A 15009-nucleotide genomic window follows, 5' to 3' on the forward strand; every position below is an offset into this window, starting at 1 on the left:
TCGCGGCGGCCGCTTCTGGCCGCCCAACATGGCGGCCGGTGCCGGCGGTTGTGCCAAGGCTTTTATTAGAGAGGATGTTTAACAATTTAGTCCTTAAGTATGCTTTCCACCAATTTACCTGGCACTGAAGTTAGGCTGACCGGCTGGTAATTTCCCGGATCCCTTCGGATCCCTTCTTGAAAATTGGAGTCACATTGGCTACTTTCCAGACCTTTGGTACAGAGCCTGATTGTAGGGACAAGTTATATATTTTTGCTAGGAGATTGGCAATTTCACATTTGAGTCCGTTCAGAACTCTTGGAGAAGTTGGACCTGACCTCAGTCACTCATGCATTGGTAACATCCAGATTGGACTTCTGCAATGTGCTCTACATGGGGCTGCCCTTGAAGACTGTTTGGAAGCTTCAGGTGGTTCAGAATGCTGCTGAAAGGATGCTCGTGAGTGCAAGTCGCTTCATGAGTATTGCACCCATCCTGCGTCAGCTTCATTGGCTAGATTCCTGCTTCCGGGCTAGATTCGAGGTGCTGATATTGACCTTTAAAGCCCTAAAGGGCCCCTGGTGGCGCAGTGGTAAAAAACTGCCGCCCTGTAACCAGAAGGTTACAAATTCGATCCTGACCAGGGGCTCAAGGTTGACTCAGCCTTCCATCCTTCCGAGGTCGGTAAAATGAGTACCCAGAATGTTGGGGGCAATATGCTAAATCATTGTAAACCGCTTAGAGAGCTCCGGCTATAAAGCGGTATATAAATGTAAGTGCTACATGACTTGGGGCTGGGGTACCTTTTGGATTGCATCCCCATATATGAATCTGTCAGGGCCCTCCGTTCATCATCTCAGGCTCTGCTCCTGACCCCGCCACTAACAGAGATCCGGTTGTTGGGGACTAGAGATGGTTGTGGCCCCTTGGCTTTGGAACGCCCTCCCTGAAGAGCTTTGCCATGCTCCCTCCCTCAGTGTTTTTAAAAAACATCTTAAAATGCTCCTTTTTAAGGAGGCTTTTTAATGCTCCATTATTATTATTTTGTTATATCTGGGAAGTTCTTTAGCTTTTTAAAATTTTCAGTTTTAATTTGAACCTAATAATGATTGTGGCTTTTAATCTGACAACTTGTGGTTTGTTTTGTTTAATTTAGTTAATTTTATTACTTTTATTGTATCTTGTGTCTGTCTTATTGTTGTGAGCCGCCCCGAGCAGTAGTGCACTGGAGGGGCGGGATACAAATATTTTAAATAAATAACTGCCATCTGGCCCTGGTGATTTGTTAATTTTTATTTTTTCAAGACAGTTTAGAACATCTTCCTTTGTCACCTCAAATTCACCCAGTTCCTCAGCCGCTAAACCTGAAAAGCTCAATTCTAGAGAGGGCATATGGTCAGTATCCTCGGCCATGAAGACGGATGCAAAGAACTCATTCAGCTTCTCTGCAATCTCCTTATCCTTCTTAATAATCCCTTTCACACCTTCATCATCTAAGGGTCCAACTGCCTCCCAGGCAGGTTTTCTGCTTCTGATATATTTAAATAAGTTTTTGTTATTCCCTTTGACACTTCTAGCTATATGCTTCTCAAACCTTCTCTTTGCATCCCTTATAGTGTCTTTGCATTTCTTTTGCCAGAGTTTATGTTCCTTCCTGTTCTCTTCATTTGGGCAGGACTTCCATTTTCTGAAGGAAGTTGTCTTCCCTTTTATAGCTTCCCTGACTCTACTTGTTAGCTATGCTGGCATCCTCCTGAACTTGGTGGTACCTTTCCTCCTTCTTGGTATACATTCCAACTGTGTTTCTAGTACTGTGGTTTTAAATAGGTTCCATGCTTTCTTGAGTGATTTGACCCTCCTGATTTTCTCTTTCAACTTCCTTCTTATCAGTCCCCTCATTTTTGAGAAGTTTCCTCTTCTGAAGTCCAACGCATCTGTGTTGGACTTCCTTGACAATTCTCCACTTGCATATATGCTGAATTGGATCACACTATGGTCATTGCCACCCAATAGTTCTGCAACTCTGACCTCTCACACCAGGTCCTGGCCACCATACAAGATTAAATCCAAAGTCTCCATCTCTCTGGTTGGTTCAGCGACTAACTGTTCTAAGACACAGTCATTTAGCACATCTAGAAATTTGGACTCTCTCTCATTACCTGAATGTGAATTTACCCAGTCTATGTGTGGGTAGTTGAAATCACCCATTATTACTGCCCTATCTCTCGTTGACAGCTCTCTTATTTGTTTATCCAACTCCAGGTCACTCTTAGCGTTTTGATCCGGAGGACGATAGCACGTCCCTAGTAACACATTTCCTTTCAGTCCTCATAATGTTACCCATAATGATTCTGTGGAGGACTCTGGTCCACCTACGTTTTCTAGCTTATTGGAATCTATCCCTTCTTTGATATACAGTGCCACTCTCCCCTCCCTGTCCCTTCTATAGAGTTTATATCCAGGAATAATTGTGTCCCACTGGTTCTCACAATTCCACCAGGTTTCTGTTACGCCCACTATATCTATGTTTTCATTAGCAACCAAGTACTCCAGCTCACTCATCTTGGCTTGGAGGCTTCTGGCATTGGTATACACCGGGTCCCTCACCTGGTGTTGGCGTGTGCTATCCCGCTTACCATCACTTGGCCTAATTGGCAAGCTGTCCTGTGTTTCCTTTTGCTCAATTCCTGGCTCTACTCTGTTCCCTTCTGGTTTATCCAAAACATGTTCACCCTCACACCTTAGGGGATTTTGCTGGCCGAAGCAGATGCCACCCTGTTCCTGCCGGCAATCCCCCAGGCGTCATTTTAAAAACTGCTGTGTGACCTCCTTGATTTTTAGTGCCAGCAGTCTAGTTCCGTTTTGGTTCAAGTGGAGCCCATCCCTTCTGTACAGGCTTCGCTTCCCCCAAAATGTATCCCAGTGCCTAATGAATCTAAACCCCTCCTCCCGGAACCACCGTCTCATCCATGCATTGAGACCTCTCAGCTCTGCCCGTCTCACTGTCCCTGCATGTGGAACAGGTAGCACTTCAGAGAATGCTACTCTGGGGGTCATGGGTGGGTGAAACAATGTGTGCTGCTCTGAGCTCCTTGGAGGACAGGTTTTTGTTTTTGTTTTTAATATGGTGAAAGACACTGTAAGAGAATACTAAGCACCAGCCACTTGTGTGCATATCCATAGCAACTCCTTCCTGGTATCACTACAAGTGGAATACTGGAAAGTGTTGAACCAAGTAGTCTCTTCAAAATAAGGCAGATGGAGAGTAGGATTGGCTTTTAGGATAGCAATTAGGGTAGGATAATGTTAAAATGTGTTGTTTTTCAATTTTCATATGTTTTGGGAAGGGGTTGATACAGATGGAGGAACATATATAATTGGGGGATTTTAAAAGTATTTGTGCATTTTGCTTAATATTATGATACTTTAATTGCATGTATTTTCTAGAGGTTAAAGATATGTTTCCTGATTGAAAAATCAATAGTACGTTTATTAGCTGGCAGAATGGAAAACATTCACAATGTCTGTATAGACTTGTTAAGCTGGAGCAATGAAAAGAACAAATATTTTTGTAGCACCTTAAGGACAAACACATTTATTGAGACATAATTTTTTGTGTGGGCTAGAGCCCTCTTTGTCAAATGCATAAAGTCGTCAGATACACAAGTAGGAAGGTATATCTTGAATATAGGAATAAGGAGAGAAAAATGTTGCTTCACAAATTGAGGTCAAGCAATACAGGAGGAGGTAGTTGTAGTGTCAGTGCACTATGTAGAGCACAAGGGAATAGGGATGTGCATGGAACCGTTTGGTGCTCCATTCTAGGAGCACCGAACCGGTTCAGTGGACCAGCATTTGAGCCAGTTTGAAGGCGGGCGGGGGGTAACTTTAAGGCTGGGGGAGGGTGCTTTTACCATTCTTGCCACATTTCCCCCACCGGTGCTATGTAGTCAAATGGTCTGGTGGGGCGGAAGCATACCTCCCTACCGCCCGTTGCTTCCTTGGACTGGAAGTGACCAGAAGTTCTTGGTGCGCATGTGCCCTGGGAACTTCCGGTGCTAGAAAGCAACAGAGCGGCAGGGAGGTACTCTGCAGCCCCACCGGACCGTTTGATTGCACAGTGCCGGCAGGGGAAACTCATCAGGAATGGTAAAAGCACCCTCCCCAGTCCTTAAAGTTATCCCCTCTCCCCACCTTTGAATGGGCAGGCACCGGTTCCGTGCACATCCCTACAGGGGAATACCTAGTTCAGTCGGTGTGGTTGTGAACTACTCCTAACTTTATTCACTTGTGATGAACAGGCATAGCAAAATTATTAATAGTGTAAATAAATTCATAAAAAGGAGCAATTTGTTTAGTGAGCTAGGTGCTTCCAGGATTTGTTGATACCTGATTCCACAGTGTTAGATATGCTAATGAACTTTATAGTCTGCCACTGAAGTCTGCCACTGAAACCTTTCTGTTGAAGTATGGTAACTTTAAGGTCTGCTGTAAATTGTCTAGGAAGATCAAAATGTTCTGCCATAAGTTCTGAGTGTTATATTTTGTATATCTAATTTTTGGCCTATGTACATGGCAGAAGTGCACATATTTAACACATGGAAGCTGCCTTAAACCAGTGGTGCAGCTAGCTTGGTACTATCTACACTGACTGGCAGTGGCCCTCCAGAGCTTGATAATTCATTCCTAGGACTACCAGAAGATCCCAGGGATTGAATTTAGGACCTTCTGCATGCAGAGTAGATTTCTTCCAGTAGACCTCTTCTTCCAGTCCGCCTTCATTGAATAAACCCATCATGGTATGTCTGATGTTGTATGGTACTGTGATTTGCTTGAGTAGATGGGGAACAGAGTTGGCACTAGGTTTTGTTTCAGGGGTTTGTTCCTGACTCTGCATCTCTGTTTGCCTATTCTTGTTGAGTATCTGCCTGAGATTTTGGGGACTGGGGCACTATCTGTAAGGGAAGGCAGGCCTTCCCCCCCAAGACTGCTAAATCTTGGCATTCTCTAACTCTAGATTTCTTGTGGGAGTTAGACTGGATAGCCTACAAGGCTTCCTGGAACTCTATTATTCTGTAGTTGGGAAGGGTTATGTTTCAACAGAGGCTGTAGAACCTTGATGATTCACTGGAGAAGTTTTAGTTAAGAATTGTGCTGACAAGCATTCTGTGCTTTGTTGCTTTCTTTGCTGGACCTGGCCTATTGTGACTACTGGCTTCTTCTCTGGCTTGTGGATTGCTTCCCTGATGAGTATTGTAGTTTTAAGAATGCCTGATGTAAATCCTGCAGATTTTTGTCTCTAGTTGAAGAATTGAATTGTTGAATTGAAATAAATGCATGTGTTTGTTGTATTTATAATATCCTGCCTTTCCATTTTATATTGAAATGCTCAAAGTGACTAATATAAACTAAACATAAAAGTACAATAAAATGTGCACATCACATCAAACTCTGCACATCACATTAAAACAAAAATTAAAATGGCAGCAATAAAGACAGTAGATTAAAAATCCAATACAGAGCTTGGTTGAAGATAGTGAACTATGATATGTGCTCTGGGTGGTAGCTGGAAGTGTGTAGGTATGTATGGTACTGTGGTGTTCAGAAAGTGAATATGCTGCATAGATTGTACCATGTTAGATTAGTGGTGGAGTGAAAAATCACTGAAGTATTGGTATAATTTCTTAATAATTGCCTTCTTATGGGCCCTGGTGATTATAATATATCTCTCAAGTAGGGCTGGACTGAAGTTTTGTAAGTTCCAAAAAGGGAAGGGGGGTTAGAGATGAAGAGACGTGAATTCGCTTGCCTTCTTTAGAAACTGGGGTGGGGGCATGATTTTCAGAGGGGGGAAATGCAACAGAAGTATTCCTAGCTCAGATTGGCTAGAAGCCACCATTTTGTTTTCCCCTGAATTTCCAGGAGCATTTTGGGGTGAAACAGTTCCGCTCTCATGAGTTGCCTCTGAAATTGCTCACCCACCCCAATAGTCTTTGAAATAGCGTGTAGTCCCCTTAAGTGGCACAGCAGTGAAATGCTTTACTAACAAAGCAGAAGGTTGGTGGTTCGAATCCCCGCTAGTATGTTTCCCAAACTATGGGAATATATATAGGGCAGCAGCGATATAGGAAAGATGATGATGATGATATGATTTCTATACCACCCTTCCAAAAATGGCTCAGGGCGGTTTACACAGAGAAATTACAAATAAATAAATAAATAAATTAATTAATAAGATGCTGAAAGGCATCATCTCATACTGTGCAGGTGATGGCAATGGTAAACCCCTTCTGTATTCATATGATACTGTAGCAGGGGATAGTCAATATTGCACAAATTGATGGGGAAAGAATGTATTAAAATTATTTATAAAGAATTAGTAGGCTTTTTTGGGTTGTAAATTAACTCACACTTGAGGAATATTGAGACAGTTTTTAGTATCCTCAAAAACTCACATCTATTGAAGTTTTGCTAACCTGCAAATGTATTTAAATTGAGTAAAGCCAGATTGTTGATAACATAAAAATTCAGCTGGTTGACAGTCCTTGTTTTAAATTATGACGATAGAACGTAAGAGATTAAACATTCCACAAATGTTTTGAGAAGTGGAACTTGTTCCTAATTATTGTGTACCCCCATTCGCAGAACTGAAGCTATGTGAAATTTTACAGTTCTGTCTTCAATATATATCATTGCCAATATGCCTGGGTTTGAGAATGAAAATATTATATGTGGATCTGGCTGAGAAATTGCCAGTAATGGTAGAAATCCTGATGGCTTTATGATAGATGCAGCTGTCCATTAGGAAATGGCTTGAAACCACCAAGTCTCCTTTGAAAGTTCTTGAAGCTTTTTAAATCAAATTAATCTCGAAGCTTCTTGGGACAATTCGGCATAGGCAGAACTTTTCCGTCTATAGCTTCTGATGAAATGAAACTGATGTTGATATTTAAAGTGTCAGACAAAGTACAATTTTGTGAAAGGTACAGGACACCGACGACGACACACGTTACCATTACCAGGAAAGAGCCTCTCACAAAGAAAAAGGAAACATAACTAAGATAAGCAGAATGAAATGTATATTTGCTGTGTTGAACATTAACCCCGATCCAGACATAACTATCTTAAAAATTTAGTACTGTGCAATATATAACTGGGATTAAACAGTTTGTAAAAAATTTCATTCTGGAGTAGTGTAGAATAATCTCATGTGGATTGCAGAAAGAATCTTAAATGCTTTTTCTAGAAATAAACCTTGCAGCAGCAAGTCTTCATTTTATGGATTTGTTGTACAGAAAAAAGGAAAGATTGTGCCGTCAAGTTAGTGTCTACTGGTGACCACAGAGCCATGTGGTTTTCTTGGTAGAGCACAGGAGTGGTTTACCATTGCCATTCTCCTGCACAATATGAGATGATGCCTTTGCCTTTGTCAGTGAAATGAGCATCTACCTCCAACATCTTTCTGTATCGCTGCTGCTCGATATAGGTGACTCCAAACATATATTTACTAGGCACAGTCTGGGAAGCACACCGGAGGGGATTCGAAATAACAGCCTCTTGCTCCCTAGGCAAGCTGCTTCCCTGCTTCACCACCATTGCACAGGCCTATGCTAAAATTATAATATGAGATCTGAAACAAATTGTTGCAGTGTATTGCCAGCCCCTAAAAGGAACACCCCTGTATTTCTGTGTACCTAGGGAGTCCCTTGAGTATCTACAAGCAACTAAGGTAAAGTGTGTCGTCAAGTTGATTTCGACTCCTGGAGACCATAGAGCCCTGTAGTTTTCTTTTGGTAGAATACAGGAGAGGTTTACCATTGCCATCTCCCGAGCAGTATGAGATGATGCCTTTCAGCATCTCCCTATACCAATGCTGCCCGATATAGGTGTTTCCCATAGTCTGGGAAACATACCAGCAGGGATTCGAACCGGCAACCTTCTGCTTTGTCAGTAAAGCATTTCCCCACTGTGCCACTTAAGGTGACTATGACTACAGCACCTTATATTTGAATGGCCTCCTATTGCTTCAAAACTGATAGGTTCAACTGTCCAGGTTTTCTTTTGGAAGGGTTTGCTGAGTTCAGTATTGATTTTGAATTACCAGTAAGTGGTGCAAAACTAAAGTATCTCCACTAAGAAAGCCAGAGCCTTTTAATCAGGCATCTGTATGGTTATGGGGAGAATTCACCAATTATACAGTGCTTATTGACATGAGTAGGAATTGCACAGGAGCAATTCATTGTGAATTGTACTCTGTCTGTTAATTCTGTCACCGTTTTATCTGTAACTTCCCAAAAAGGGAAGGCATTTGAAAGGTGCTATGTGTGCAGCGGAGAAGTAACTTGCCTAAGGAGCAAGAGGTTGCTGGTTCGAATCCCCACTGGTGTGTTAGACTATGCAAAATACCTATATCGGGCAGCAGTGATATAGGAAGATGCTGAAAGGCATCATCTCATACTGCATGGGAGATGGCAATGGTAAACTCCTCCTGTATGCCACCAAAGAAAGACACATGGCTCTGTGGTCGCCAGAAATCGACTCCGACTCGATGGCACAACTTTACTTTACATTATGATTTGCTGAGGACACCTTGGTACAGCACTGTTTGCTGAGGATAACCGATATTACCTTAAGAAACAAAAAACATTGGAATAGTATTGATATTTTTATAAAGACATGTAACTATTTCCAAATTAACTGTAAGTAATGGAAGCATGTCCTAGTGAATTTGATCATCTTGCAGCTACAAGATATTTTCAAATGATTTTAATGTACAAAGCCAAGCCTTTATCATTTCTTGTCCATACTATTAAATATAAATATTAAAATATTTAATGCTACCTCTATTTACCCAGAAAATAATGGATTGAATGCCTGATCCTCAAAAAAGCGGCTGTTGAGATACATTGAGAGTGCTTATGAATAGTGCAGGAATTGATACATAGACACTGGAGTCCCAATGTACTCCACTCCCTGACTGAGCAAAGAGGCACCTTTTAAAAGTGGTGATTCTCTTTATTTAGCAGGGAACGGGCAACTGGCCCTATCCAATCCCAGCACAGCATCCCTCCGGTGGCTGTTGCTGGTGTCTGTCTTACGTTTCTTTTTAGATTGTGAGCCCTTTGGGGACAGGGAGCCATTTAGTTAGTCAGTTAATTAATTTCTGTGTGTAAACCACTTTGGAAACTTTGGTTGAAAAGTGGTATATAAATATTGGTTGTATTTGTAATGCATCCGTCAAAATCTTCAGATCTATCTGGGTGAGTTTCCTCAATAGCCGTACAGAGCTGAAGTCCCACTACCTGCACCAAAGTAAATATGCACGGGTGTCCAGTGGAAATGACCACAGTATCAGGTATAGCCCTCTTTTCCCAGTTCAGTGTAAATGCTATGTCTGTTTATCCTGAAGGCTTGTAATCAATCTTGTAATCTCTGCAGTGGGCAAAATAATGTCAGTTGTTACATTTTTGTCAAACTTTTGGACTTCCTTTTACTAATGACTGGAACATAAGGGCAGGAGTCTGTTTATTGAGGGTATGTTAGCCACCTAATGGCACAGAGGGGAAGCAATCTGCCTAGAGAGCAGGAGGCTGTTGGTTTGAATCCCCGCTGGTGTGTTTCCCAGAATATGGGAAACTCCTATATTGGGCAGCAGCAATATAGGAAGGTGCTGAAAGGCATCATCTCATACTGTGTGGGAGAAGGCAACGGTAAACCACTCCTGTATTCTACCAAGAAAACCACATGATTCTGTGGTCGCCAGGAGTCGACACCGACTCGGCGGCACAATCTTCCCTTTGCCCTTTCCCCTGGATAATTCATTTTGTTCCATTAAGAATTTTTCTATAAAAAAGTAACAGAGTACTAATGTTATACATATGAAGTCTGCCTACAGGGATCTGAACAGGAATGGCACAGTCCAACTTTAGGGTTGTTAGGTGAAGCTTGTCCTTTCTGAAACATTATAGCTATCTGCAGATTTGAGAAGAATGGTGTAATATCAGACAGACCATCTGGAGCCACATTTCAAGCACAGAATGTTTAGTTCACTTGCTGGTCTGATATGTTAGGATGCCACCTCCCCTGTACACTGTAGAATTTCATATTCATATCCAGTTCTTCCTCCGGGGAACTCAGGGCAGTGTACATGGTTTATCCCATTTTATGTGTGTGTGTTTTTGGTTAGATTAAGAAATGAAGACTTGGCCAAGGCCTCTCTGTGAACTCCATGGCTGATAGGAAATTTGAACTCAAGTCTTCCGGTCCAGTACATAATCTGATATATTATTCTACCTCTCAAAATGTTAAGAAGTACATTCTCCCCCCACCCTCCCAGCCTTTTCCAATAGGCTTGCTTGGCAAACAACTTGTGGCTTTCCAGATCTGCACAGTCTCCAAAGCTGTATATAATGTGTTTGCCACTGCTTCATCACCATATGTTCAGTGACTTACATACAATTCAGTGCCCCGCCGATCCAAGAGGGAAGGACGTGCAGCTGTTCTGTGCCTCTCCAAATCGATGAGGCTCCCATTCCATACCTGCTTTCCATGTTATTATTCCTGCTAATAACAATTGTGTCATCGCTGAAGCGATGAGCCTCCAACTGGGAGTAATGGGAGGCTCATTGCTTTAGTAATGACACCATTGTTAGTAATGATGGAGCCTCTATGAGCTTGTTAGCAGTGTGGACACAATTTGGAGAGGCATGAAACGTGCACACCCACCCACTCTTGGATTGGTGGGGTGTGGCACTGTGTGTATAAGAACTGATGATTAAACATTCCAAAAGCAGGATTATAGATGTCAGTTATAATAACTCTGTCTTCTTAAAATAGCCTGGTTTAAAATGAAATCTGGATGCAGACATAACCCTGTAAAATTGAATGTATGAAACATTGCTTTCCTTTTAAAAGAAAGAACTATAAGGAAAACTGCTCTAGGATATTTTGTTTAAAGGCAAAAGTTTAATAGAAATACTTTTTTATATTTAAAATATAAAAGCAAAAACATAAATATTCATCGCAAATCTTTATCGTCAGCCATCATCATACAGTATGCTAATTCATATACTTAGATTATGGTTTGATATTAGGGACCAGACAGGGATGGCAAGTCAGCACAGGGGGCGTCCACTAATCCATCTGGGTTACTGTTTAGTCCTGTTTTATGCTGAGTAACTACTGGCTGCTCTGTGTATGTGCAACTCTGTAAAACTGGCTGCTCTGTGTATGACTCTGCCAGTGAAAGAACATGGACTTTTCCCTTCCATCTCATGGTGAACTCTGATCTGCTTAGCAATTATTTTGTGTGTGTTGGGGATAGAAGAGCGGGACATTTATGACAAAGAAGAAGTGGCAGATGGAAACAAAAGGGACACTGGAGAAAAAGTACTTCCAGTGTTGATACCAAGTAGCATCTGTTTACAAAAACTAATCATGACTGCAGGTAAAAGAGACCATGTTAGGGGATATTTTGAGAAATCACTTCAGAAAGGGATAAAAAGGGGAAATGTGGCAAATGTAAACACTGGTTGACACCCAGACAAAGTTACTCAGTAATACCACTCAGGACTTACTCTAAGGACTACCATATTTCAGCGGGACTTCATCTAGCAAATTTCCTCAGGCTATCAACAATAATATGCAAGGCCTGGATGTTGGAATGAAACAAAATTTAAATCAAATCACTGGGTTATATCCTAACAAAGTATTCTGCAAACATGGGACAGTTCAGTTTGTAAAAGAAGGGACGATGTTCACTGGTCCCTCTCCTCTCAGTAGCCCCAGTTTCACATGCCATTTTGCTCCAAAGGATGCCTTAACCCTCAGAAGCAGATTTTCTGACCCCTGCTAACAAGGTGGGGGCATCTTTTAAAGTTGTGGATCTCTTCTTTAGCAGAGAGATAACAAGAATCCCTATTCAACTCAGTGAAGCATCCCTCCCAGTATCTGTTGACATCTCCCTTGTGTGTTTTTTTAAACTGTGAACTGATGATCTGTCTAATTTTTTTCATCTGTGTGCAGAATGCATTTTGTTGTGGGTGGAAATATCAAGCCAATGTGTGCGCACAAACATTCAGAGTGGGATCTTCCTGGTTAAACCTGAGTGGGATCTAAAATTACCTGAGTGGATATTTAAAAAAAAAACCAACAGGTGAGCATGTGCAAGCCTTAGAAGGAACACTGCTGTGAACCCCTTTGATACAGGAAACCATGGTCTAATTCCTTTTGCTATGCAAACTGCTTTGTGAGGTTTTTTTGTTGTTGAAAAATGATATATAAATATATAGGCATTTAGATTCATCCTTGTGAAAATGGAATACATTATGTTCACACAAGGGCGGAGGGGTAATTTTTATCAATTCCCATTTCTTCTTCAGCTTCCTGTGCATCCCTGTTCTTGTGGGTCTGCAGCCCTCAAGGACATATTTTTGAGAAGCATAGGGCTGCAGAGGGAAGAGACTCAGCAAAAATTATCCCTCTCCCGTTTTGTGAGTGGAGCATCTTTTATTCATGCAAGCATTATTCTGGAAGTTGGCCATTCTTAATCATTATTTTGGAGTAGGCACAGGGAAGGAGAAAAAAGTAATAATCACCCCTTCTTTGCACCAATGGAACCATTCTTTCGTATCAATGGTTTCCATTCATGAATAACTTGAGATACATCCCGGTGAAATGTGTTTATGCCTATAGCAACCAATTAGTATGTGCTTTTATTTAGGAAGTATCTAAATGACCCCCCCCTTTTAAGTCAGACATTTTCCTTGGATTTAAATTGTCTTGATTTAAATCAATCCACCCTGAATATTTTTAATATATTTTCAAAGCCCTGTTTAATCTAGGCATTGATTTGTATGAAGTCGCTTGTAAATCTCATCAACATACCAAATGCCATTTAGTGGCAGTTCACTAGTTGAAATCATTATGATTATATGTGCCTGCTTTAGCAAGCTAACCAAAGAGTAGCTCTTTGTAAAAGGAGCTTACCGGTCCTTTATACTGTATGCCATCATTTATGAAAGCAATATTATATAGTTTGTTTTGCCAATAACATTTATAGGAAAAGCTAATAACTAAGATGTGACTTGCTCTTCAAGCTACATTGAACTAAGCAGGCAAATGGACTGTGACTGTGGAAAAAGATCTTAATCACAAGAAGCTTGAAAAAGTTGCAGTGTGCTAAAAACCATATATTGCAATACCTGCATTCAGCAAGAATATTGTAGTTTAAATAATTCTAGCCACGTATCTTTGATTAACCCAGATTCATTTTAATAATATTGTATAAATAAGTCTTTAGCTGATAGAAGGAAGTTCCTAAAATACAGAGCATTTATGGCTCACATGATCCCCTCCTCCAAATTAAAGTGCCTTTAGGACACTTTGCATACGGCTTGCATGGGCCAGTCACTTGAATACCTTCACTGCTGGTGCTGGCTGCACTAGCACAATGAATGGACCCCTATTCTTTACATAGGGGCTGCAGTGCAACATTGCACAGGCCTACTTTAGCAAAATTAAGGAGTGTTTGAGTATTACAGATTATGGTGGAGTAGCACTGTATGTTAAAGAAGGGATAAAATCCAACAAGATAGAAAATGTAGGAGGACTGGAGTCTTTCACAGAAACATTATGGATGACAATAAGAGGACTGAAAGGAAATGTTTTACTTAGGGATGTGCTATCGCACTCCGGATCAAAATGCTGAAGTGATCTGGAGTTGGAGAAGCAAATCAGAGAGGCTTTGGAGAGACAGAGCTCTAATAATGGTTACTTCAACTACCTTTACATAGACTGGGCAAACTTACATGAGGATATTGACAGAAAAGCCAAATTTCTAGACATGCTAAATGACTCTGCCTTAGAACAGTTGGTCGTGGAACCAACCAGAGAGAAGGCAGTCTTGGACTTAATCCTGAGTGGTGCTCAGGACCTGGTACTAGGTGTCAGAGTTGTAGAGCCATTGGGGGACAGTGACCATAGTGTGATTGAATTCAGCTTATATGCGAGTGGAGCATTGCCAGGGAAGTTCCAACACAGATGTGTTGGACATGAGAAGAGGAAACTTTCCAAAAATGAGGGGACTTGTAAAAAGGAAGCTGAAAGGGAAACTCCGGAGGGTCAAATCACTCCAGAACGCATGGAACTTTTCCAAAACCACAATAATAGAAGCTCAGCTGGAATGTATAGTATACCAAGAAGGAGGAAAGGTACCACCAAGTTCAGGATGATGCCAGTGTGGCTAACAAGCAGAGACAGGTAAGTTATAAAAGGGAAGAAGACGTGCTTCAGCAAATAGAAGTCCTGCCCAAATGAAAAGAATAGGAAGGACATAAACTCTGGCAAAAGAAATGCAAAATGACAAAGAGAGTTTGAGGAGCATATCGCTAGAAGTGGCAAGGGAAATAACAATAACATCTTTAAATACATAAGAAACAGAAAACCTGCCAGGGACTAGGGGTGTGCATGAGTGGTTCATCCCAAACCAGTTTGCCTTGAACCGTGGCCAGTTTGAACGTTTGATCATAAATTGTACTGCCCCTAATCAGGCTTTGTATTAGATGACTGGAAAGTAGCTAATGTTACTCGGGGGAATCTGGGAAACCACAGGCCAGTTAGCTTATCTTCACAATGGAGGGAAGTAAGAAGTGGTGTTCCCCAGAGCTCTGTATTGAGACCAGTGCTCTTTAAATTATTCATAAATGAACCAGAAGTTGGGGTAACCAGCAAACTGGCCAGATGTGCAGATGGCACTAAACTATTTAGGACAGTGAAATCCACAACAGATAATGAGGAGCTCCAAAAGGATCTTTCCAAACTGGGTGAGTGGGTGTCAAAATGGCAAATGTGGTTCAGTGTAAGCAAGTATAAAGTGATGCATATTGGGGTAAAAAATCCCAACTTCACATGTACACTGATGAGGTCTGGGCTGTCAGAACTGACTAGGAGAAAGATTGGGGACATGGTGGATAGCTTGTTGAAAGTGTCGACTCAGTGCGTGGCAGCTGTGAAAAAGGCCGATTCCATGCT

General features: G+C 41.5%; 1 protein-coding gene across 3 annotated transcripts in view; it reads left to right on the forward strand.

Moving 5' to 3' along the window:
- Positions 1–15009, forward strand: part of CDIN1 (CDAN1 interacting nuclease 1) — a 222430-nt gene that overhangs the window by 7460 nt on the left and 199961 nt on the right. The window lies entirely within an intron of this gene.

This window comes from Hemicordylus capensis, chromosome 1 (genome assembly GCF_027244095.1).
Source record: "Hemicordylus capensis ecotype Gifberg chromosome 1, rHemCap1.1.pri, whole genome shotgun sequence".
Lineage (NCBI taxonomy): Eukaryota > Metazoa > Chordata > Lepidosauria > Squamata > Cordylidae > Hemicordylus > Hemicordylus capensis.